Genomic DNA, 24,858 nt, shown 5'->3' on the forward strand with positions numbered 1-24,858 from the left:
ACAACAAGGACATCAATAACAATAACAATAATAACTACAACAACAATAAAAAACAAGGGCAACAAAAGGGAAAATTAGGGAGTCGGGCTGTAGCGCAACGGGTTAAGCGCAGGTGGCCCAAAGCACAAGGACCGGCGTAAGGATCCCGGTTCGAACCTCGGCTCCCCACTTGCAGAGGAGTCGCTTCACAGGCGGTGAAGCAGGTCTGCAGGTGTCTGTCTTTCTCTCCTCCTCTCTGTCTTCCCCTCCTCTCTCCATTTCTTTCTGTCCTATCCAACAACCTGCAGAGGAGTCGCTTCACAGGCGGTGAAGCAGGTCTGCAGGTGTCTGTCTTTCTCTCCTCCTCTCTGTCTTCCCCTCCTCTCTCCATTTCTTTCTGTCCTATCCAACAACGACAACAACAATAATAACTACAACAAGGGCAACAAAAGGGAATAAATAAATAAAATAAATATATATAAAAAAAAGAAACAGAGGTTAAAAAAAAAAGGGAAAATTAATTTTTTTTAAGTGGACTAAGGGATAAGAAGATAACTCACACAGGACGACTAGTACATGCTGTCTTACTATTCTATTTGAGAGGCCCTGGCCTCAAGGCGTCACATGGGAGCATCATGGATGGCACAGAGACAGGTTGTGGGTAGTGAAGCAGTGCTATAGTATCTCTCTGTCTCTCTATTAGCTAGGGGCAGAGAGAGAGAGAACAGCATTAAAGCTTCCTTCAATGCATTGGGGGGGTCAAGCTCAAATCTGGGTCACACACATGGCAAAGTAGCACACTCTCCAGGTAAGCTATTTAACAGACATGATTCTCTTTAGAAGAAGGTGGAAGAGGAGGAGGAGGAGGAGAAATTTTTTATTTTTTAAAACACTTGTTATTTATTTATTTACTTTACCAGAGCACTGCTCAGTTCTTGTTTATGGTGGTATGGGGGAATTGAACCTGGGACTTCAGAACCTCAGGCATGAGAGTCTCTTTGTATAACCATTATGCTATCTACCCCCGCCAGAGGACACAATTTTTATTTAAAAGGGGCCAAGTGGTGGCACACCTGGTTGAGCGCAATCAGTGTGTTAGGATCCAGGTACCCCTAGCTGGTCCCCACCTGAAGGGGGTTAACTTCACAAGTGGTGAAGCAGTGCTGCAGGTGTCTCTCCCCCATCTCTAGCTCTCTATCCCTCTCAGTTTCTCTCTGTCTCTATCCACAGTCAGAGCACTGCTCACCTCCCACTTTACAGTGGAGCTAGTAGTGAACCTGGGACCTTGGAGGCTCAGCATGGAGGCATAACCATTGTGCCACCTCCTTGGTTCTTAGCTTCCTTTTTTCTTTTCTTTGTTATGTATGTATGTATGTATGTATTTACTTATTTATTTTCTCTTTTGTTGCCCTTGTTTTTTTTTTATTGTTGTTGTAGTTATTGTTGTTGTTATTGATGTCGTTGTTGTTAGATAGGACTGAGAGAAATGGAGAGAGGAGGGGAAGACAGACTGGAGGAGGAGAGAAAGATAGCACACACATTACAGTGCACAAGGACCCAGGTTCGAGCCCCTGGTCCCCACCTGCAGGGAAAAGCTTTGTGAGTGGTGAAGTAGGGCTGCAGGTGTCTCTCTTTCTCTCTCCCTCTCTATCTCACCCCTCTCTCTCCATTTCTGGCTGTTTCTATGCAATAAATAAAAATAATTTTTAAAAAATTAGAAAATATAAGGTACATGTTCGTACAGTTTGCTAAGAGATCTGCCCTGACTTAGTCATAGTCACTCCATTGGTGTTATGAAGAAAGTATAGAATGTGTTTTCTGTCAACAATTTGTTTGGCTTTGTATGCTAACTCTCTTTTCAGCCACCAGGTTCCAGATGCCATCAGGATGCCGGCCAGGCTTCCCTGGACTGAAGACCCCACCAATGCGTCCTGGAGCTCCGCTTCCCCAGAGACCCACCCTATAGGGAAAGAGAGAGGCAGACTGGAAGTAAGGATCGACCAGTCAATGTCCATGTTCAGCGGGGAAGCAATTACAGAAGGCAGACCTCCCACCTTCTGCATGCAACCCACAACGACCCTGGGTCCATGCTCCCAGAGGGATAGAGAATGGGAAAGCTATCAGGGGAGGGGATGGGATACGGAGATTGGGTGGTGGGAATTGTGTGGAGATGTACCCCTCCCCATCCTATGACTTTGTTAATGCCCCCTTTCTTAAATAAATAAATAAATAAAAAGAAATCACCCCCCCCTAAAAAAAAAAAAAAAGAATGTGTTTTCTGGCTAAGAGTAAAGAAAATGAGTATATAAGAGATAGAATACAGGTAAATGGAAAAAAAAGTATATACATTATCTGGTCTAAATATTTAGAGATTTTGAATATACTGGCTGAGTTCTAATATTGTGCTTAAATTATGTAAACATTTTAAAAAGTAGAATAATTGAGATGGTAATGATTTTATCTTGTCAGAGTCTTAAATACTGATATGAAGATACTACATGGAGACACCTATTTATTAAAGATATTCTAAAATTGTATAAGCATATTTGAATCAAAGTAGTTTAAGTCAATTCTAGCCATTGGGTTATCAAATACATGTAAACTCCTAACTTAGTTCAAGTTCTCATTTATCCTGGCCTTGGTATTGCTGGGACTTGTGTATTTCTTGTTGGTCACAAGTCAATGACTGCTGTTTGTGCTGCTGTGATAATAATCTCCTGAGGAGCCAATCTTTCACCTTCCACATGGTGAGATCTTTCTTAATACAAGGTACACTAACCCCCCAGTTCAATTTTGGCTTGGGTGCTTTATAACAATGTTCTTATATTTTGTTCATGGGTAGGTTACTACCCTTCTTCCCTTCCTCCATTTATAAGTTATGGGCAACTTCAGCCGATCTTGGATAGACCTTGAAAAAAATCATGTTGAGTGAAATAAGTCAGAAACAGAAGGATGAATATGGGATGATCTCACTCTCAGGCAGAAGTTGAAAAACAAGAGCAGAAAAGAAAACAGAAGTAGAACCCAAAATGGAATTGGCATATCGCACCAAAGTAAAAGACTCTGGGTGGGTGGGTGGGGAGAATACAGGTCCATGAAGGATGATAAATGACATAGTGGGGGTTGTATTGTTAAATGGGAAACTGGGGAATGTTATGCATGTACAAACTATTGTATTTACTGTTGAATGTAAAGCATTAATTCCCCAATAATGAAATAAATAAAAAAAAAAGGCCAGTGTGGCAAACACCCTTCTGTCTGAGGGAGACAGAAAAAGTGTGTGCCTTATCAGAGAACAGTCTATCTTTTTACAAGTGTGTAACAAAGAAATAACACAGAAAGCTGACATCAGCAAGAATCATATGGGGTGTATTTGGAAAGGAGTTTATAGTAATGCTGGGGATTGAACCTAGGCCTTTGGAGCCTCAGGTTTAAGTCACTTTGCAGAACTCTTACGGTATCTCACCTGCCCCAAAGCACTCTTTTCATATTTCTGGCTCATTTACTCTCACTCTTCTTGTCCCTCTCATCACCTTCAAACACAGAGAACACAAGCTCTCCTTCTTTACATGCATTTGCACCTGACATGCAACAGCAGTATAGAAATCTTTAGTGTCCGTTTCTCCTTGACTCTCTCAGCAGGATTTGCAAATAATTCATTTAATTTAATTTTATTTTATCTTTACTTACTTATTGGATAGAGACAGACAAAAATCAAGAGGGAAGGGAGAGACAGAGAGACACCTGTGGCACTGCTTCACCACTCATAAAGTTTTTCCCCTACGGGTGGGGACCAGGGGCTTGAAGCCAGGCCCTAGCACATTCTAAGGTGTGCTCAAGCAGGTGCACCACCACCTGGCCCCTAAATCATACATGTTATTCTATCATATTTATCTGACAGGAAGGACAGAGAGCAATTGAGAGGGGAGGGTTATAGAGAGGAAGAGAGAGACAAGAGACACCTGCAGCACTGTTTTACCATTCCTGGTGTTCCCCACTGGGAGAACATATGGGAGCCAAGGATTTGAACCTGAGACCTTGCCCATGGTATCACTTGCAGTTAACCAAGCACCCCACCACCCAGCCTCAATAATATATTTTCAGCACTATCAGAAGTAATTTTAATTTCTTCCCTATCTGAAAATGTTAGACTATGACTAAAACAAACAACAAAACAATCCCTAAATTTTTGACAGCACTTTTTTTTTTTTTTTTTTCCCAGAGAGGGGGATCTCTGTTTTCTGGTGAGAATGGGGTTTGAACCTAAAGCTCTTCTGCCTCAGAGGCCCTGTGCAGAGGCACTATACTAGATCAGCAATCTACATATGCAGCACCTTTCGACAGCAACAGTAGAGGCCTGCCTAACATACATAGGCAGCTCTAATAATGAAGGTGGAAAAGAGAGAGTGCGACATCACTCCGGGAGCAAAGGGGGGTGTTGCACGGAGTGAAAGGCAGGGCTACGATTCCTAAGGGCGCAGACAGCAGGCGCGTCTATGCAGATGAGGGAGGGCGCGCAGGGGCTGATGGTTGTTGTTGTGCGGATGAAGGGCGGCGTGGTCGCGGGTGCTTTTGTGAGCGAGTGCAGGCCGGTTGTTTGCAGACGAGCGTCCTCGGTGTGTGGGAGTTGTGTGGAGGCTGCGAGTGTGTTTGGTAAAGTGAGCGTGAGTTTACAGTGTATGTCGCGTGAGGCTGTGGAGGGGCTGCGGGCGAGCAACTCATACTTACCTGGCAGGGGAGATACCATGATCATGAAGGTGGTTTTCCCAGGGCGAGGCTTATCCATTGCACTCCGGATGTGCTGACCCCTGCGATTTCCCCAAATGTGGGAAACTCGACTGCATAATTTGTGGTAGTGGGGGACTGCGTTCGCGCTCTCCCCTGATTTTCCGTTTACAAAGAAAGGTTATATCGAAGGTGTCCTGAAGGTTTAGTGCCAATGGCTGGTGGTATGTCTTTCAGCAGCTGTATATAGTAATTACAGAGCTAACGAACTACTTCAATTCGCGGTTCATAGCTGGTATAGTTCAGGCGTATTCTGAAAGAATTTATGACTAAACTAGGTCCTGTTTCGTGAACCTGGTTATTGTCTGAGGAGGTAATGTCATGGCTGGAAAAGGGATAGAAAGTTGGGACTGGTAAAAGAAGTTAGATCCCTAGTATGGGAAAAGGGGTATAAATTTATTGACTGTAAAGCCCCATGTATTTGATTTGGTCTTGAGACCATATTCATTTTAGGAAGACTTAGCAAGACGTTCAGTCTGTCTCTGTGTGCAAGTCTTATCACCACGATGTCCAGTTTTGTGCAGGAGGTCCGTTTTCCTTATGTTCGTTTCTTTTCCGGCTGAATCCGTTGTGCTTTCAATTTACCATCTTCTAATTTATATTCGCTACAGTTCAGGGCAGCAAAGTGTTCGCTAGGTGTAATATGTCGTTGGGATGATAGAGAACAAGAGAAGCTCACTATGAGAACTCAAACTCTCATAATGAGAAGCTTTTTCTTTTAGCATGACATTTCTTTGTTATAATCTATAAAAGCAATCCAAATGCACACCACCATTAGGGAGTTCACATCTTCATGTAGATCTGGCTATAACCTAAAGTAGACCATGTTGTCTATCTATAGGCCTTTATCTACCTTCCTGCTATTATTTATATCCCAACTTAATGACTAAGAGGGGAATGGCTGGTATATCACATCAGAGGGTTAACTATTGTTAACTGTATTGTATCCAGGCAACTAAAAGGAATGTTTTTTTTTCTTTATTTGCTGGATAGAGGGTCAGAAATTGAAAGGGGAGCGGGTAGTGGGGAGGGGGTAGTGGGGAGGGGGTAGTCGGGAGGAGATAGTGGGGAGGGGGTAGTCGGAAGGGGGTAGTGGGAAGGGGGTAGTGGGGAGGCGGTGATAGAGAGAGACAAAAAGACACCTACAGCACTGCTTCACCTTTTGCAAACCTTTCCCATTGCAGATGGGGATCCAGGCTCAAACCTAGATCCTTGTGCATTGTAACATGTGCACTCAGCCAGGTGCACCACCACCCGGCCAGAAAAGGAATCTTCAGAAAGACAAGCCAGCAGCCCCGAGGTAGTGGTGTAATGGCTAAAGTACAGGACTTACAAGTGTCAAATCACAAGCGTCAAGTCCTGATTTTGATCTCTGCCATTGCACGTGTCAAAGTGGTACTCGCTTTCCGCTATCATTCATAAATAATGTTCTGTTTTTAGACTTTACATTGAAAGTTAGAGAACGTTACCCTTCTTTACAGTGAGGTTAGTGAGCGCTGTCAAATGAGTTCTTGGTGAGGGACAATGCTGTATGGCCTTTCACTACGTGGGATACGGCATTCTGCAAGGCTAGATGGTTTGTAGGGAGAGAAATTGAAGACCAGTCCACCACCCCCACACTTTGTTCACCTTTAGGACTGTTCTGGGTTGAGTTTTCAGACATAAAGAGTGAGACAGAGAAGGAAAGACACCACAGAACTGAAGCTCCTCTCTGTTATTTCTTTTAACTAATTTATTTTTTACATAAAGGCAGAGAGAGAGTGCAGGACACGGAAGCGTTTTCCTTTTTTTTTTTTTTTAATATTTTATTTATTTATTAATGAGAGGGAAAGAACCAGACAGACATCACTCTGGCACATGTACTGCTGGGGATTGAACTCGGGACTTCATGCTTAAGAGTCCAACACTTTGGGAGTCGGGCTGTAGCGCAGCAGGTTAAGCGCAGGTGGCGCAAAGCACAAGAACTGGCATAAGTATCCCTGTTCGAACCCCGGCTCCCCACCTGCAGGGGAGTTGCTTCACAGGCGGTGAAGCAGGTCTGCAGGTGTCTATCTTTCTCTCCTCCTCTCTGTCTTCCCCTCCTCTCTCCGTTTCTCTCTGTTTTATCCAACAACAATGACAGCAATAAAAACAACAATAATAATAACAATGATAAAAATAAATAAATAAAAAAAATATTTAATAGGGGGTGATGGTGGCAAGTAGTGGTACACTTGGTAGAGGGCACACAGCACAGTGCTCAAGGATTTGGGTTCAAGCCTCCAGTCCCCATCTCCAGGGGAGAAGCTTCAAATCAGTTTTTTAAAATATATTTGTTTATTCCCTTTTGTTGTCTTTGTTGTTTCATTGTTGTAGTTATTATTGATGTCGTTGTTGTTGAATAGGACAAAGAGAAATGGAGAGAGGAGGGGAAGACAGAGAGGGGGAGAGAAAGATACCTGCAGACCTGCTTCACCACTTGTGAAGCGACTTCCCTGTAGGTGGGGACGGGGGCTCGAGCCGGGATCCTTACTCTGGTCCTTGGGCTTTGCGCCACCTGCGCTTAACCAGCTGCATACTGCCCGACTCCCGTCAGTATATTTTTTTATTTTTACATTTATTTATTTATTTATTCCCTTTTGTTGTCCTTGTTGTTTTATTGTTGTAGTTATTATTGATGTCATCGTTGTTGGATAGGACAGAGAGAAATGGAGAGAGGAGGGGAAGACAGAGAGGGAGTGAAAGAGACACCTGCAGACCTGCTTCACCGCCTGTGAAGCGACTCCCCTGCAGGTGGGGAGCCAGGGGCTCAAACCGGGATCCTTCCTCCGATCCTTGTGCTTTGCGCCACCTGCGCTTAACCCACTGCGCTACCGCCCGACTCCCCCGTCAGGTTTTTTTTTAGGCTTTATTTATTTATGAGAAATATAAGAGGAGAGAGAGAAAGAACCAGACATCACATGTATGTGCTGTTAGGTATTGAATACAAGACCTCATGCTTGAGAGTCCAGTGCCTTATCCACTGAGCCATCTCCTGGACCACCACAATCAGTTTTGGTGTATCTCTCCATTCTCTCTTTTTTTTAAAAAATATTTATTTATTAGATATAGACAGAGAGAAATTGAGAAGGGAAGAGTTGGGTGGGGGGGAGGGAGAGAGAGAGACCTGAAGCCCTGCTTCATCACTCATGAAGCTCCTCCCTGCAGGTGGAGACCTGGAGCTTGAACCCAGGTCCTTGCACACTGTAATATGTGTGCTTAACCAGGTACACCACCATCTGGTGCCCAGTATCTGTCTCCTCTCTATCTTCCTGTTCTCTCTTACTTTTTCTCTGTCTCTATCTAAAAAAGGTAAATAAAAAATATTAAAAAAGAATAAATGGGCCAGAACTCAGTTCTCATTGAAGCGGAGAAAGTTCGTGGGCGGAGCGAGTTCGGCGCCTGCGTGGTGCAGTGGGCGGGCTGGTGGCCCGCGGGTTTGCTGGCGGGAGCGGCTGCTACGCCGGTGTTGGGGACCGATGCCGCGAGAAACCATCACCTTGCAGTTGGGCCAGTGCGGCAATCAGACTGGGTTCGAGTTCTGGAAACAGCTGTACGCCGAGCATGGTATCAGCCCCGAGGGCATCGTCGAGTGGCCACCGAGGGCACCGACCTCAAGGACGTCTTTTTCTACCAGGCAGACGATGGGCACTACATCCCCAGAGCTGTGCTGCTGGATCTGGAGCCCCGAGTGATCCACTCCATCCTCAGTTCCCCCTATGCCAAGCTCTACCACCCAGAGAACCTTTCAGAGCATGGAGGAGGGGCTGGGAACAACTGGGCCAGCGGATTCTCCCAGGTTATTTGCTATTGCCTGGAAGGACTCACATTTCCCTTCCTATGAAGATCCTTTATATGACCAGATCCTATGACTTCCAAGAGAGAGATGAAACCAGGTTGTGGATGTAAGCGTGTCAGAAAAAGTCGTGTCTGAGGGGAGTTCTGTTTTCTAATCCAACTGTGTAATAGTCTTAAGAGACTATACAAGCACAACCAGGGAGATGGTGCAGTGGGTAAAATGCAGGACTTGAATTTGTAAGGTGTCAAGTTTGGTTCACCAAACTTTATATGCTTAAAAAAGAGAAAAACAAGGGGTTGAGCAGTGATGCACTTGGTGAGAGCACATGTTATAAATCATAAGGACATGGTTCAAGACTCCTTCCGTTCCTGCAGGAGGGAGCTTTGCAAGCAGTAAAGCAATGCTGAAAGTGTCTCTCCTCTCTGTCTCCCTCTTCCCTCTCGACCTCTCTCATCTCTATCCAATAAATAAAATAAGAGACTATACTAGTCCATACAGTTTGCCAGGCTATACATCCTTGCTTAAAAAAAAAAAAAAGAAAGAAAAGAAAAGAAAAAATGAGGTTCAACCCCACCCCCCACCATAAGCCAGAGCTGAGCAGTGCTCTAGTAAAATAAATAAATAAATCAATAAATCACCAATAAGGAACTGGGGAGATAAATAACACAATGGTTATGCAAAAGACTCTCATGCCTGAAGCTCTGAGGTCCTGGGTTCAATCCCCAGCACCATCATAAGCCAGAGCTGAGCTGTGCTCTAGTATCTCTGGTATCTCTCTCTCAATATATGAAACTACTAACTGAAAAAGTGCAATGATGATGGTATCATCTTTTAGGTCCCAGTAGCAAACCTGGGTAGAGAGGACTTGGTAAACATACTAAAATGCTAGAATTACTGGAATTAGATGTGGTATTGGGGGTGAGGGGAGAAAAGGAGAGGAAGAGAGAACGAGAGATAGTGTTATTGAGGCAGCAGGCAGTGATGTCAGGGCCAAGCCTCTGCAGCTCCAATAAACTGGGTCAGAGTAGAATTGTTTTTAATTAAAAAAAATTTTATTAATGAGAGTGGTAGGAGGAGAGGGAGAAAGAACCAGACATCACTCTGGTACATGTGTGGCCAGGGATTTAACTCAGGATCTCATGATTGAGAGTCCAACACTGTATCCACTGCACTACCTCCTGAACCACTTTTTTAATTTTAAGCTCTAACTTGTGTTGTGGGGTATTGAACCTGGGAATGTGGTGCATCAGGTATGATTGTCTCTTCACATAACCATTATGCTATCTACCTCCACTCAGCATGATACTATTTATAGTCTAGTACAGCATACATTTCTTTTTTCTATTTTTTTTTTTTTGCTTCCGAGATTATCGTTAGTGCTCAGTGCCTGCACTATGAATCCACTGCTCCTGGAGACCATTCTTTCCCATTTTTGTTGCCCTTGTTATTATTGTTATTGCTATTGTTGTTGGATAGGATCAAGAGAAGAGGGTAAGACAGACAGGGGCAGAGAAAGATAGACAACTGCAGACCTGCTTCACTGCTTGTAAAGAGACCCCTCTGGGGAGTCGGGCTGTAGCGCAGCGGGTTAAGCGCAGGTGGTGCAAAGCACAAGGACCGGTATAAGGATCCCGGTTCGAACCCCGGCTCCCCACCTGCAGGGGAGTCGCTTCACAAGCGGTGAAGCAGGTCTGCAGGTGTCTATCTTTCTCTCCTCCTCTCTGTCTTCCCCTCCTCTCTCCATTTCTCTCTGTCCTATCCAACAACGACAACAACAATAATAACTATAACAATAAAACAACAAGAGCAACAAAAGGGAATAAATAAATAAAATAAATTTAAAAAAAAAAAAAAAGAGACCCCTCTGCAGGTGGGGAGCTGGGGGCTTTAACCGGAATCCTTATACTGGTCCTTGTGCTTCACACCATGTGCACTTAACCTGCTGTGCTACCCCTTTGCTCCCTAGGGTGTGGTTTTTAACCTTTGCTAGGGATGGATAGTTTAGAGTAGTCCTTACACTAGGCTTTTTACCCCCAGAGATAGCAAAGACGAATGAAAAAGATCACAATATTGAAGTTTCCTTCAGTGCCATGGGGACCAGGCTCAAACCTGATCTCACACATGGCATATACAGCCCACTAAATAAGTGAGCTATTCTGTCAACTCTCAAGTATTTTTTACATGCTAAATCTGTCAAACTCACTCTGGGTATATTATGGAAGAAGAGGCTGGAAAACTTGCAAGTGCAAGATCACAAATGCTTTTTGCCTGCCATCCATAGCAGAGACTGGTGTTTAGTGAAAAGTGGGTTTTTGTTGTTGTTGTTGTTGGGGGTAGTGGTTAATGGTTTACAGTCAACAGTACAAGCGTTTCTGGTACACGTGTAAAATTTATCAGTTTTTGGGAGTCGGGTGGTAGCGCAGTGGGTTAAGCGCAGGTGGCGCAAAGCACAAGGACTGGCGGAAGGATCCCGGTTCGAGCCCCTGGCTCCCCACCTGCAGGGGAGTCACTTCACAGGCAGTGAAGCAGGTCTGCAGGTGTCTGTCTTTCTCTCCCCCTCTCTGTCTTCCCCTCCTCTCTCCATTTCTCTCTGTCCTATCCAACAACGATGACATCAATAACAACAACAATAAACAACAAGGGCAACAAAAGGGAATAAATAAATTAATTAATTAAAATTTTAAAAATATACCAGTTTTTTAAAAAGATTTTATTTATTTATTCATGAGAAATGATAGGAGAGAGAGAAAGAACCAGACATCACTGGTACATGTGCTGCCAGGGATTGAACTTGGGACCTCATGCTTGAGAGTCCAAAGCCTTATCTACTACGCCACCTCCTGGACCACTATCAGTTTTTTTTTAATACTTAATATTTTTATTCATGAGAGGGATAGGAGGAGAGAATGAAGCAGACATCACTCTGGCAACATATGCTGCCAGAGACTGAACTTAGGACCTCATCCTTGAGAGTTCAACACTTTATCCACTGGGCCACCTCCCAGACCAATGGAATTTTTGTTTTTTCCTTCAAAATACTCTCAACACTCAGCCTTGGTCCTCCTCCACTATCATGCACCAAGACCTGTAACCCTCACTGCCCCCACCCCCAGAGTCCTTTATTTTAGTGCAATACACCAACCCCAGTCCAAGTTTTGCTTAGTGTTTTCCCTTCTGTTCTTGCTTTTCAGCTTCTGTCTCTGAATGAGATCATCCCATATTCATCATTCTTTTTCTGACTTATCTCACTTAACGTGATTCCTTCAAGCTCCATCTAAGATGAGGTGAAGAAAGTGAATTCATTTTTCTTCTCTTCCTCCTCCTCCTCTTCTCCCTCCTCCTCTTCCTCCTCCTTCTTCTTCTTCTTCCAGGGTTATTACTGGGGCTCTGGGCATGCCTGCACTATGAAATCACTGCTCCTGCAGGTCATTTTATCCATTTTGTTGCCCTGATTGTTATTGTTGTTGTTATTGTTATCGTTGCCATTGCTGCTGTTGTTGTATAGGACAAAGACAAATTGAGAGAGGGAGAGAAACAGAGACACCTGCAGACCTGCTTCACCTCTTATGCATTTCTTTTCTTTTTTTAATATTTTGTTTATTTATTTTCCCATTCTGTTGCCCTTGTTGTTTTATTGTTGTTATTATTGATGTCATTGTTGTTAGGACAGAGAGTAATGGAGAGAGGAAGGGAAGATAGGGGAGAAAAAGATAGACACCTGCAGACCTGCTTCACCACTTGTGAAGCGACTTCGCTGCAGGTGGGGAGCCAGGGGCTCGAACCTGGATCCTTATGCCGGTCCTTGAGCTTTGCGCCATGTGCGCCTAACCCGCTGCACCACCACCCAACTCCCCTCTTATGCATTTCTCTGATAATCAGTAACTTGGGGGCATTTTTCATATGTCTGTTGGCCTCTAGGATCTCTCCTTTGGTGAATATTTTGTTCATATATTTTCCCCATTTTTGGATGTGGTCATTTAATTTTTTGTTGCTGTATATGGTCAGTTCTTTATATATTTTGGTTATTAGCCTTCTGTCAGATGTATGGCATATAAAGATCTTCCATTCTGTAATTTTTTTTTTTCTGTAAGAGAGGGAGAGAGACAGAGATACACCTGCAACCCTGATTCATCACTCACAAAGCTTTTCTCTGCAGGTGGGGACCAGGGGTTTGAACCTGGGTCCTTGTGCATTGTAACATGTGTGCTCAACCAGGTGTGCCACCACGTGCCCCCTCTTCTTACATTCTGTAAGAAGCCTCTTTATTTTTTCTTTTGCTGTGCAGAAACTTTTTAATTTGATGTAATCTCATTGATTCATTTTTGTTTAGTCTTCCTTGCAATTGGATTTGTATCACTGAAGATGCCTATGAAAATGTAGATGGAGGGAGTCGGGCAGTAGTGCAGGGGGTTAAGCGTACGTGGCACAAAGTGCAAGGACTGAGTAAGGAACCTGCTCCTCACCTGCAGGTTGGTCACTTCACAAGCAGTGAAGCAGGTCTGCAGCTATCTATCTTTTTTGACAAGGGTGCCCAAACTATTAAATGTAAAAAAGAGAGTCTCTTTAACAAATGGTGTTTGGAAAATTGGGTTGAAATGAAACTGAACCACTGAATTTCACCACACACAAAAGTAAACTGCACATGGATCAAGGACTTGGGTGTTAGACCAGAAACTGTTAAATACTTAGAGGAAAATAGTGGCACAACTCTTTTCCATCTACATTTTAAAAAAATATTTACTTATTTATTCCCTTTTGTTGCCCTTATTGTTTTTTTTATTGTTGTAGTTATTATTGTTGTCGTCGTTGTTAGATAAGACAGAGAGAAATGGAGAGAGGAGGGGAAGACAGAGAGGTGGAAAGACAGACACTTGCAGACCTGCTTCACTGCCTGTGAAGCGACTTCCTCTGTAGGTGGGGAGCCGGGGGCTTGAACTGGAATCTTTACACCGGTCCTTGTGCTTTGCAACTTCCAATAAACAAAATCTTTAAAAACAAACAAACACACAGCCGGTTAAGCTCACTAGGCACTAAGCTCAAGGACCTGCGTAAGAACCCCGGCTCTCCACCTGCAGGGGAGTCACTTCACAAGCAGTGAAGCAGGTCAGCAGGTATCTATCTTTCTCTCCCCCTCTTTGTCTCCCCTTCCTCTCTCATTTCTCTCTGTCCTATCCAACAACGACGACATCAATAACAACAATAATAACTATAACAATAAAACAAGGTCAACAAAAAAGGGAAAAATAAATTTTTTAAAAAACAAACAAACAAAACAACTTCTGGGAGTTGGGTGGTAGCCCAGCGGGTAGGGTGCATGTGGCACAAAGCACAAGAACTTAGGAGAGGATCCTGATTCTAGCCCTTGGCTTCCCACCTGCAGGGGAGTCACTTCACAGGCAGTGAAGCATGTCTGCAAGTGTCTTATCTTTCTCTCCCCTCTCTGTCTTCCCCTCCTCTCTCCATTTCTCTCTGTCCTATCCAACAATGATGACATCAATAACTACAACAATAAAACAACAAAGGCAACAAAAGGAAATAAATATTTTATATATATAAATAAAAATCTTGAGAAACCTTGATGAACAGCCACAATGTTACCAATCCAGGCCTTTAGAATTAAGGTACTTTTGGGAGTCGGGTGGTGGTGCAGCAGTGCAGTGGGTTAAGCACAGGTGGCACAAAGTGCAAAGACCAGTGTTTGGATCCTGGTTTGAGCCCCCGACTCCCTACCTGCAGGGGAGTCTCTTCACAGGCGGTGAAGCAGGTCTGCAGGTGTCTATCTTTCTCTCCCCCTCCCTGTCTTCCCCTCATCTCTCCATTTCTGTCTGTCCTATCTAACAAAGACATCAATAAAAACAATAATTACAACAATAAATAAAAAAATAATTAAGGTAGCCTTTCTCAGTGAGATTAAGGACAAACTGGGTCATGGCTGCAGGATGGAACAGCCAGATAAATGTCCACAAGTGATAAATTTAAACAGGTCATAGAAATTTATTTACTTATTTTTTTTTACTGGAACACCACTCAGCTTTCTTATGGTGGTGCTGGAGTTAGAACATAGAACCTCCAGAGAGTGGGAAGGTAACGCAGCAGGTTAAGCGCACGTGGCTCAAAGTGCAAGGACCTGTGTAAGGATTCCAGTTGGAGCCCCCCGCTCCCCACCTGCAGGGGAAGTCGCTTCACAAGCAGTGAAAGCAGGTCTACAAGTGTCAGTCTTTCTCTCCACCTCTCTGTCTTCCCCTCCTCTCTCCATTTCTTTCTGTCTTATCATCAACAACAATAAGTATAACAACAACAACAATAATAATAATAATAAAAACAAGAGCAACAAAAGGGAAAATACCCAAACACAAGACCAGACGGTTGAGGTGCAATAGAGAGGAGGTTAATATATCAATCCCCAGGAAGTTTTTCCCGCACCTTGGAAAAACACAGTTTTATTCTGGTTACATTGCAGTCCCCCCAAAGAGGCAGGGGAACAGACCAGATGTATCTCATTACTTCAGAGTAAAAAGGAAACAGACAAAAGCAATCTTTCACATAGTTACAATACGTGCACCTGATCCTTGGCCTTGGTGCAAGCAGAGATACGGAGACCTAGTATGTATCAGTCCTGGGCCAACTGGATTCATCCCTAGTCATCTTTATCTTCAAGCACTGTTGCCTTGGACCTACTAGCTTAGGAATGTGGAGGGAGGAGGTACAGTAGCTGCAGTCACTGATTGCTGTGAGGCCCATCAGGCACAGAGGAAATACAGACTTGGATTCTAAGTCCCTATATCACAGAGGAAATACAAATCTCTACCAGGCACATAGATTTAAAAACCTACATAGGGTGAATCAGGAGAATATGCACTCTGTGTTCATCTATTTTTCTGTTTCAGCCCAAAGAGTGCAGATGAATGTTGGGACAGGACCTGAGACTTCCTGAGTCCCTTGGCCACACACCACCAATTATACTGTAGCTGCAGAGAAATTTGATGCACAAATAAGTTAATTAACTATATTTTAAAATATCCATTCAGCTCTTATACATACATAGGAATTTCTGTATCATCTATCTATCTATCTATCTATCTTTACTGGAGCACTGCTTAATTCTGGCTTATGGTGGTGCTGGAAATTAAGTATGGGAATTTGGAGTAAATTTCAGGCATGAAAGTCTTTTATATAAGCATTTTGTGTGGCATAGGCTCCTAAGCTGAATATGGGCCCGAGACCAAATCCAATAGATGGGGTTTACAGTCAACAATATTTATACACTTTTCCCATATTAGGGAGCCTCTTTCTTCCCTGCTCCAGCTTTCTGTTCCTTTTCCAGCCATGACATCATGACATCATCTCCCCAGACAATAACTAGGATCCACCTGCATATCAGATTTTAGGCTCAGGCAAACAAACAAACAAACAAACAAAAAACCCTAGTATAGCCACAGGCCCTTTGGAATATAACTAAAATATGCCTACTAGCTATCTACAAAATGGAGTACCCCCCAACTCTTCATCTGCACTATCCCAGCCTTAAGTCCATAATGTTCAACAATTTGTTTGGCTTTGTATGTTAACTCTCTTTTCAGCCACCAGGTTCCAGATGCTAGCAGGATGCGACCAGACTTCCCCGGACAGATGACTCCACCAATGTGTCCTGAAGCTCTGCTTCCCCAGAGCCCCACCCTACTAGGGAAAGAGAGAGGCAGGCTGGGAGTATGGATTGACCAGTCAATGCCCATGTTCAGCAGGGAAGCAATTAGAGAAGCCAGACGTTCAACCTTCTGCATCCCACAATGACCTTGGGTCCATATTCCCAGAGGGTTAAAGAGTAAGAAAGCTATCAGGGGAGGGGATGGGATATGGAGATTGGGAATTGTGTGGAGTTGCGCCCCTCTTATCCTATGTTTTTCTCAATGTTTCCTTTTTATAAATAAAATAAATAAATAAATAAAAAAATTATGTGTAGGGGGTCAGGCGGTAGTGCAGTGGGTTAAGTGCAGGTGGCACAAAGTGCAAGGACCTGCGAAAGGATCCCGGTTCCAGCCACGGGCTCCCCACCTGTAGAGGAGTCGCTTCACAGGTGGTGAAGCAGGAGTCTATCTTTCTCTCCCCATCTCTGTCTTCCCCATCTCTCTCCATTTCTCTCCATCCTATCCAACAACAACGGTGACAATAATAACTACAATAATAAAACAACAAGGGCAACAAAAGGGAGTAAATAAATATTTTTTAAAAAATTATGTGTGGGGGCTGAGAGGTAGCACAATTGGTTACTCACATTACAGTGTGCAAGAAAGCCCCAGGTCTCCATCTGTAGGGGGAAAACTTCATGAGTGGTGAAGCAGGGCTGTAGGTGCAGCCTGTCTCTATCTATCCCCCTTTCTCAACTTCTCTGTCTCTATCCAATAAATAAAATAAATATTAAGAAATACTTAAAAAAGAATTATGTGTGGTCTGGGAAGTGGCATAGTAGATAAGGCTAATATTAGACTCTCAAGCATGAGGTCCTAAATTCAATCCCTGGCAGCACATGTACCAGAGTAATGTCTGGTTCTTTCTCTCTCTCCTCCTATCTTTCTCATAAATAAATAAAATATTTAGGGAATCTGGCAGTAGAGCAGCGGGATAACCGCAGGTGGCACAAAGGACAAAGACCAGCGAAAGGATACTGGTTGGAGCTGCTGGCTCTCCACCTGCAGGGGAGTTGCTTCACAGGCGTTGAAGCAGGTCTGCAGGTGTCTCTCTTTCTCTCCCCTCCTCTCTCCATTTCTCTCTGTCCTATCTAACAGTGACATCAATTAACAACAATAATAACTACAACAACAATAAAAAACAACAAGGGCAACAAATGGGAAAATAAATAAATAATTTAAAAAAAGAATTATGCAAAGTAAAAGACTCTGGGGTGGGTGGGTGGGGAGAATACAGGTCCATGAAGGATGATAAATGACATAGTGGGGGTTGTATTGTTAAATGGGAAACTGGGGAATGTTATGTATGTACAAACTATTGTATTTACAAAAATAAATAAATAAATAAATAATATATATATAACAGCAAAAAAAATAACTGGATATTTATAAAAATTAAAATAAATAAATAAATAAATGAATGAATGAATTATGGTTGTCTGGAAGGTGGCGCAGTGGCTAAAGCATTGGATTCTTTTTTTTTTTTAAATTTTTTATTTAAGAAAGGATTAATGAACAAAAACATAAGGTAGGAGGGGTACAACTCCACACAATTCCCACCACCCAATCTCCATAACCCACCCCCTCCCATGATAGCTTTCCCATTCTCTAGCCCTCTGGGAGCATGGACCCAGGGTCGTTGAGGGTTGCAGAAGGTAGAAGGTCTGGCTTCTGTAATTGCTTCCCCGCTGAACATGGGCATTGACTGGTCGGTCCATACTCCCAGTCTGCCTCTCTCTTTCCCTAGTAGGGTGGGTCTCTGGGGAAGCTGAGCTCCAGGACACATTGGTGGGGTCTTCAATCCAGGGAAGCCTGGCCGGCATCCTGATGACATCTGGAACCTGGTGATTGAAAAGAGAGTTAACATACGAAGCCAAACAATTTGTTGAGCAATCATGGATCCCAAGCTTGGAATAGTGGAGAGGAAGTGTTAGGGAGGTACTCACTGCAAACTCTAGTGTACTACTGCTTTCAGGTATATATTTTGCAGTAGTTTATGGATACGTGTGCACATAAGCTCTCTCTCACAGAAACTGGTGTATATCTAGGTTATGGGACTTTGTTAGAAAGTGAACTACCTGAGATGAAATTAGAGTGTACTATAAAAGGAAAGGTCTCACCCGAGTAATGAAGCTGAAGGGTTGTCATTCCACACGTGAAGTCTCTGGACACAGTCTGAGGTGAAGCATGTTGAGGTGGCAATCGTTGCATTGGTTAGGTTGTGATTGGCGGATGCAATATTATTTGGTTTGGATTGGGAGATGCATACGGGAAAGTGGGCCCTATCCAAGGGTTCCAGGACTGGGGGAAGTAGGGGCTCTATAGTGGAGATGTGAGGTTCCTGCTGTCTTAGGGTTCAAAAAGACAATCGATAGTTAATGTTATCATCACATTATTTGTTAATTGGGTTAACTTTGAAAAGTCCTTTTGTTATGGTTTGCTGTACAGTATCCAGTATCTTGTATATAGCTGTGCTATTGGATGCTTCTAATCTACTTGGTCTAGGCTTTTGAGAGAGTCTGCGTATCAAATACACAGCCTATATATTAAAAGGATTCTGTTTGTGTTTTGAGAAACTTTGAGACATACAATTGATTTTCCCCCTCTCATATTAATTAACTACTGATTTATATGTCTACATTTTGCTAGGAGTGTACATAAACACCATTACCACCACCAAAGGACTGTGACCCATCCCTCCTGCCCACTCCCACCCCCCACTGGCCCAGGAAGCTACATGTCTACCCGAGCATTGGATTCTTAAGCATGAGGTCCTGAGTTCAATCCTGGAGTGATGGGTGGTTCTTTCTCTCTTCCTATCTTTCTCATGAATAAATAAATAAATAAATAAATAAATAAATTCTTTATTAAAAAAAAGAATTATATTATCTTCCTACCTTTTAAAAGAAAATGAGAGAAAGAGTGAGCAAGAACAAGAACAAGAGAGAGAGCGAGAGAGAACCTGACCATAACTTTGGTATATTCAATGCTGGGGATCAAACTCTGGACTTCATACCTAAGATCATACACATTATGCACTGTGTGACATCCCAGTTCACGTGTTGTACCACACCCCCCTGTTGAAATTCTTAATTGAATTTTAGACTTTGTGTGAAAAAAGAGCAACTAAAGTTATATAGAGTAGTTTTTGCAGGAGAAGAAGGAGAAAAGGAAGGAAGGAAAAAAGCAGGAAAGGAGAAGAAAGAATATTGTACCTACAGAGCTTATTTGCATATTGTGCTGCATTGCTTAAGTATGTGACCCTGCACCCACCACACTGAAGGAAATTTAGTTCTATAATCTCTTTCTATCTCTAAAAAAAAAAAAAGAAAAAAAGAAAAAAGAAGAAGGAAAGAAAGGAGGAATACTTATACTTACAAATAACTAATTGTGTCTGCTCTTCTCTCAGGCCATTACTGTAATTGCTTGAGTTAATCAAGTGGCTTTGGATATTTAATCCATGTGGCTTTGGTTTTTTTTTTAGTAAAATATTTATTACTTTATGAGAGAAAGAGGACCAGAGCATTACTCTGGCACAAACAATGTTAGGGGGTTGAATTCAGAACCTTGTACTTAATCCAAAGTCTCAGGTTCAATCTCCCATATCACCATAAGCCACAGCTGAGCACTGCTCTGGAAAAAAAAAGAACCTCAAGAACAGAACCTCATACTTAAGTGGCCATTGCTTCATCTACTGCACAACCTACCAGTTTGCTGGCTTTGGCATTTTTTTTTTTCCCATTTTGCCTGATTCTTGGAATAAGGTCCAGGTTTTAAGTACCCATGTAACTAAGGAAGACAATTTATTTAAAAAAAGACATGATTCCTTCTTTAGACCAAGAAATCTGATAATATATTTCTAATGGTACTTTAAAATTGCATTATGTAATCAATGCAGTTCAGTTACAATGTCCATTAATCTCTTGGTCTGTCATAACAAGATAGCACAATTTGGGTGGCTTAAATAATAGATACTTATTTTCTTACATTTTTGGAGGCTGAGAATTCAAGATTAAGGCAGTGACAAAATTGGTTTCATTTCTTTGTTCTTATCTCTCCCCCCCCTTTATTTGCTACCAGGGTTGTTGCTGGGAGGCTCTGTGCTGGCACTATAAACCCACTGCACCCCATGACAATTTTTCCCTTTTATTTATCCTTACCTTTCAATTTTCATTTGATAGGGCAGAGAAAAATTGAGAGGGGAGGAAGATGTCAAGAGGGAGACTGAAAGATATACATCTGCTGACCTGCTTCACCCCAGGTGAAACATTCCTCCTGCATGTGGGGAGTAGGGGTCCTCAATTAGGTGCACCAATATCTGGCCCCCAGAACTGGTTTCCTTCTTTTTAAGGTTTTATTTATTAGGAGGAGAGAGAGAAAGAAGCAGACATCACTCTGGTACTTGTGCTGCTAGGCATCAAAGTCAGGACTTCGTGTTTGAGAGTTTAATGCCCTATCCACTGCACCATCTCCCCAGGACTGGTTTCTTCTGGAGTCTTTTCCTGGCATTTGGAGAAGGTCACTTTCTCCCTCTGTTCTTGCACAACCTTGTCTCTATGCATGGAAAGATATCTTTGGTGTCCTTCCTCTTACATGAGTACTAGTTTACCAGATTAGGACCCAGTCTTATTAACTTATTTAATCATAAGTATGTCCTTAGAGGCAATGCCTACAGATATTGCTACATTGAGCATTAGTAATTCAACATACAAATATGGAGATTAAGGTGGGGGGGATAGCATAATGGTTATGCAAAGAGACTCTCATGCCTGAGGTTCCAAAGTCCCAGTTTCAGTCCCTTACACCACCATAAACCAGAACTGAGCAATTTTCTGGTAATAAATTAACATACCATACCATACCATAATATAATATAATTATGGGAATGCAGAGACAGCATAATGGTTATGCAAAAGATTTTCATGGTACCAAGGTCTCAGGTTCAGTCTCTGGCTCCAACATCAAACAGAACTGAGTAGTGATCTGGTAGGAAAAATAAATATAATAATAGTAAATTTACATAATATCCCGCCTAGCACGTTATGATTGGGCCCTCCTCAATCGCTATCGAACAGGCCATGGCCGGTGCGCCGCTATGTTCCATCGCTGGGGAGCCAGAGACGACCTGAACTGCCCCTGCGGCTCCAGACAGACTATGACCCACATAGTCAACGACTGCCACCTCTCCAGATTCAAAGGAGGTCTCGAAACTTTACATCAGGCTCAACCTGATGCTGTTGACTGTCTACGGAAGAAGGGCAAACGCTAGAAGAAGAATAGCTCATGGACTATCAGTTTCACACTTAGTGAATGGAACGGGGTCAGAAACCCAGAGTGGCCCCCACATCTATGGACATCTAATCTTTGACAAAGGGGCCCAGACTATTAAATGGGGAAAGCAGAGTCTCTTCAACAAATGGTGTTGGAAACAATGGGTTGAAACATGCAGAAGAATGAAACTGAATGAAACTAACCACTGTATTTCACCAAATACAAAAGTAAATTCCAAGTGGATCAAGGACTTGGATGTTAGACCAGAAACCATCAAATACTTAGAGGAAAATATTAGCAGAACTCTTTTCCGCATACATTTGAAAGACATCTTCAATGAAATGAATACAATTACAAAGAAGACAAAGGCAAGTATAAACCTATGGGACTACATCAAATTAAAAAGCTTCTTCACAGCAAAAAAAAAAAAAAAACCACTACCCAAACCTAGAGACCCCTCACAGAATGGGACAAGATCTTTACATGCCATACATCAGACAAGAGTTTAATAACCAACATATATAAAGAGCTTGCCAAACTCAACAACAAGACAACAAATAACCCCATCCAAAAATGGGGGGAGGACATGGACAGAATATTCACCACAGAAGAGATCCAAAAGGCCGAGAAACACATGAAAAAAATGCTCCAAGTCTCTGATTGTCAGAGAAATGCAAATAAAGACAACAATGAGATACCACTTCACTCCTGTGAGAATGTCATACATCAGAAAAGGTAACAGCAGCAAATGCTGGAGAGGGTGTGGGGTCAAAGGAACCCTCCTACACTGCTGGTGGGAATGTCAATTGGTCCAACCTCTGTAGAGAACAGTCTGCAGAACACTCAGAAGGCTAGAAATGGACCTACCCTATGACCCTGCAATTCCTCTCCTGGGGATAGATCCTAAGGAACCCAACACACCCATCCAAAAAAATCTGTGTACACATATGTTCTTGGCAGCACAATTTGTAATAGCCAAAACCTGGAAGCAACCCAGGTGTCCAACAACAGATGAGTGGCTGAGCAAGTTGTGGTCTATCTATATACACAATGGAATAGTACTCAGCTGTAAAAAATGGTGACTTCACCGTTTTCAGATGATCTTGGATGGACCTTGAAAAATTCATGTTAAGTGAAATAAATCAGAAACAGAAGGATGAATATGGGATGATCACACTCTCAGGCAGAAGAAAAACAAGATCAGAAAACAAAACAAAACAAAACAAAACAAAAACAAGTAGAACCTGAAATGTAATTGGCGTATCGCACCAAAGTAAAAGACTCTGGGGTGGGTAGAACATAGGTCCAAGAAGGATGACAGAGGACCTAGTGGGGCTTGTATTGTTATATAGGAAACTGGGGAATGTTATGCATGTACAAACTATTGTATTTACTGTTGAATGTAAAACATTAATTCCCCAATAAAGAAAAAAAAAAAAAAAGACAGATTAACAAAAGAAAGAAAGAAAAGAAAAAAGAAACCCAGAGTGGAACCTGCCACAGAAGTCAGGATGCAAGCCCACAAAGTCATGTCTACAATGGCGATCACTACAGCGTCCAGGAACCAGAAGGTGAGTGAGACAATAGTGAGTGCAGGGTCATTTGGCTGTGGAAATAGACCTCTGCGTGGACGCGGGATCCCTAAGGCAAAGTGGGTCCACAGGGCTGAGACACCCGGATGGAGAAAACTGCACGAAATGACTTTTGAGAACCCTTGACTCCTCTCTGGGGGCTCTTCTGTGCTGCTGGAGTCTAGTATAGCAGGAGGGAGAGGGGAAGGAGAAAGAGGGTGGCAGAGAAGAAAAGGCGAGATAAAGAAAATTGGCTAGGCAAGTTGCGACAGAACTGAAAGCGAGCTTCGGTAAGTAACTATTAAAGCACTTCTAAAGACAGGTTTCCGTAGTGTAGTGGTTATCACGTTCGCCTCACACGCGAAAGGTCCCCGGTTCGAAACCGGGCGGAAACAAGTTACACTTTTGCCCCCGTGGGAAATGACCTCACTCAGGACAAAACGAAACCTCGCCAAATGGGACCTCGGCTGGGGGCAGTTGGGGAGAGCGGAGCTCCTCCAGCGGCCTGTCGTGTCACCACAGACGCTGGGACCCCGATTCACCCGGCGGGGGCGCCGCTCACCCTGAGCCCCACCGCCGTTCCGGGAGGAACAAGTTCCCCGCACTCTGTTCCCGCCGCAAAGCTGCAGCCTCTCCTGCCCCACCGAGGCCTTCTCCCTCCACGCCGCGCTTCCCGGTAACCCGCACTGGGCGCCGGCACTCGGCCTCCAGGGACAAGGGAAAACCCCGCTGCTCTCAGCTGGGGCGCGAACCAGTGCCGGGCGCGGGTGCGCTGCTCCCCTTGGAGGTCCCCGGGCCTCTGTCCCCGCACCCCAGCGCGTTCACACCCGCGCAGCTAACCGGGTCCCTCGCCCTCTGCGCGCCCAGCGGACGCGACTGCTGCGGAGCTCGGGTTGCAGACACGGCGCGTCCTTCTCGGCCGCCAGAGCGGGAGGTGCCAGAGGGCCCCGGGCCACTCCCCGTGTTCGGGCGGGGACCACCGCGCTGCCCTGGGATGGAGGTGACGATGGGGTGCCCCGCAGCGGGGAGCCGGCAGGCAGAGCGGGCCAGGGTCGCTCGCATCCCTGGTTCTCCGGTAAGGTCATTGTTGAGCCTTGTCAGGGAAGGGAGAAAGGCTTGTGTCTGTCTTCCCTGGTGGTCTAGTGGTTAGGATTCGGCGCTCTCACCGCCGCGGCCCGGGTTCGATTCCCGGTCAGGGAAAGCGGTAAATTTTTAGGAATCTCACTTGCTAGAGTCATCTTCTGGGTACTTTTTCTCTGAATTGAGATTTTCTCTTTAAGTATACAAATCAGTGTATCATTTTTATTCCATGGTGTCTAATGGTTAGGTTTCGGCTCTCTCACCGCTCTGGATTCGTTTTGATTCCTGCTCAGGGAAAAATTTTTAGAACTCACAGCATTCTGAAAAAATTAATTAATACAAAATTCTGGTTCCTGACTGCACACAGAAAATTATCATCACCTGAAGTTAAACCTGATTTTAATAGTCATCCCACAGAACTAGCAATTAGGAACATATTCACCCTTTAAACTCCATTCACCTCTTCCCATTGCACACCCTTCTATATGTATAGTAGTCGGCTGATGTTTTGAGGGCCACTTGCACCCTTCAGCTTCATTTGCTATAACTGCTGTGGCACTTATCAATTTTTTTAAAAGAAGCGGGCGGTAGGTATGCCCTGCACCACCATAAACCAGAGGTGAGCAGTGCTCTGGTAATAAGTAAATTAAAAAAAGTAAATAAACAAACA

The 24,858-nt window shown here is 43.6% G+C and overlaps 3 non-coding genes across 3 annotated transcripts; all 3 read left to right on the forward strand.

The window, feature by feature from the left end:
- The first annotated feature begins 4,699 nt into the window (after nt 1-4,699).
- On the forward strand, nt 4,700-4,863 carry LOC132541490 (U1 spliceosomal RNA). Its single transcript, XR_009552655.1, has one exon. It is a non-coding gene; the product is annotated as a U1 spliceosomal RNA (small nuclear RNA).
- An 18,567-nt stretch (nt 4,864-23,430) lies between these two features.
- TRNAV-CAC (transfer RNA valine (anticodon CAC)) lies at nt 23,431-23,503 on the forward strand. The gene has a single exon. It is a non-coding gene; the product is annotated as a tRNA-Val (tRNA).
- A 733-nt stretch (nt 23,504-24,236) lies between these two features.
- TRNAE-CUC (transfer RNA glutamic acid (anticodon CUC)) lies at nt 24,237-24,308 on the forward strand. Its single transcript has one exon. It is a non-coding gene; the product is annotated as a tRNA-Glu (tRNA).
- The last annotated feature ends 550 nt before the right edge of the window (nt 24,309-24,858 follow it).

Source organism: Erinaceus europaeus, chromosome 11, assembly GCF_950295315.1.
Source record: "Erinaceus europaeus chromosome 11, mEriEur2.1, whole genome shotgun sequence".
In the NCBI taxonomy this organism is placed as follows: domain Eukaryota; kingdom Metazoa; phylum Chordata; class Mammalia; order Eulipotyphla; family Erinaceidae; genus Erinaceus; species Erinaceus europaeus.